At 55.1% G+C, this 1509-nt stretch overlaps 1 protein-coding gene across 2 annotated transcripts in view; it reads left to right on the top strand.

Annotated features, from left to right (window-relative positions):
• Positions 1-436: 436 nt before the first annotated feature.
• LITAF (lipopolysaccharide induced TNF factor) overlaps positions 437-1509 on the top strand; it is a 35385-nt gene continuing 34312 nt past the window's right edge. Inside the window, exon 1 of one of the 2 annotated variants that reach the window (XM_023507570.1) lies at positions 437-1281. The gene's annotated coding sequence lies outside the window, so the exon portion shown is untranslated. The remainder of the gene's footprint in view (positions 1282-1509) is intronic. The other variant, XM_023507571.1, reaches the window with a different exon arrangement.

Raw genomic sequence — 1509 nt, forward strand, 5'->3', positions numbered from 1 at the left:
CTACTTGGGAGGCTGAGGCAGGAGACTCGCTTGAGCCCAGGAGTTGGAGGTTGCTGTGAGCGTGATGCCATGGCACTCTACCCGGGGCATAGCTTGAGGCTCCGTCTGAAAAAAAAAAAAAGAAAGAAAAGCATCACCTGGGGATGTTCCCTGAATGTTTTGCTCTACAACATTTTCTGTAGGGCTTGTGTCTCCAGCAAGGTCCGTGATATTCAGGTTTATGTCAGGATGATTGGTCCTTTTGCAAGCCCAGGTTGCACCTTGAGAATAGAGAATGGCAGAAGTTGGGCATAATCTAATTTCCTTTATTTTTTTATTTTTTTGCAGTTTTTGGCTGGAGCTGGGTTTGAACCCACCACCTCTGGCATATGGGGCAGGAGCCCTACTCCTTCGAGCCACAGGCGCCGCCCATAATTTCCTTTATATTTTAAAAGCAAGAAAAGGTTGCCTTCACTAATGACATCTACTTGGCAACTTCCCATGCTTGAGAGGACTTTGCAATCTTCTCTAGTTTGGTAGTTTGTTCACTCTTGATGTTGGTTACGAGGGTGACATGGTGAAAGGGCTGGGACAGAGAGGACTTTTCTGTGGGACCCGGGACAAACCACTCTCCCTGTCTGGGTCTCACTATCTTTAGGGCCTGGGAATAAAGGCCCAGGATTTGAGCAACACAAAGGGCCTCTGAGATTCAGATTTCTGAATCTACCTCGGGGCCTGGAGGCTCCCTGCTCAAATGGCATTCGTCTCCCTGGGCTACGTCAGGGTTCCGCCCATCTCCAGGGCTCTGCCCATCTCCAGGGCTCTGTGTACACTCAAAGCCAGGCATGCACCTTAACTCCCTGCAATGATTTCCCAGAGAGCCCTGCTGGGTCCGGGCTGCGAGTGTCATCACCACGCAGGCAGATGGGCTCCTCGCAGGCAGGCAGATGGCACCTGAATGGGGCAGATGTTGAAACAGGAGTTAACTGGAGCTGGCGGTGACAGACCGGGACTGGCCTAGCTGGGGCCGTGGGCCACACTGGGGCACACAAAGTGGGAGGCGAGGAGTTTTGTTTAACCCTTTCTCTGTGCTAAGCCCCCTTGATCCCAGTAGATCTCAGCGGATATTACTAGATAGGTCCCGCTATCACACCCATTTTGCAGACCTAATTGAGCCCAGGTAGGCGCGGGGCGGGTCTAGGGCTATCTAGGCGCTTCGGTAGTTAAGAGAACCGAGCTGGCAGATAGGAGGGCCGCCCTTCAGAGGACCAGGAGCGTTTCTACGCGGGGTCTGGGATCCAGGTTGGTGGTCTGCGAGGCCTGGAGGTTGGGCACCCGCGGAATGGGGAGGGCGAGGGGCCGCAAATCCAGAGGGCTTAGGGTGTTGGGGACACCGATGGTAGGAGCAGAAGTGGAGAGGTCCACGCGGCAGGCCGGGGTGAAACTAGGGAGCTGCAAGGTTGCCACTGGGGCTTGGGGGTGTCCTGGGGTTACAGCCCCGGGCAGCCGGCGAAGAGGAGGCCGGAGGGC

This window comes from Otolemur garnettii, unplaced genomic scaffold (genome assembly GCF_000181295.1).
Source record: "Otolemur garnettii isolate 467f Iridium unplaced genomic scaffold, OtoGar3 scaffold00189, whole genome shotgun sequence".
Classification (NCBI taxonomy): domain Eukaryota; kingdom Metazoa; phylum Chordata; class Mammalia; order Primates; family Galagidae; genus Otolemur; species Otolemur garnettii.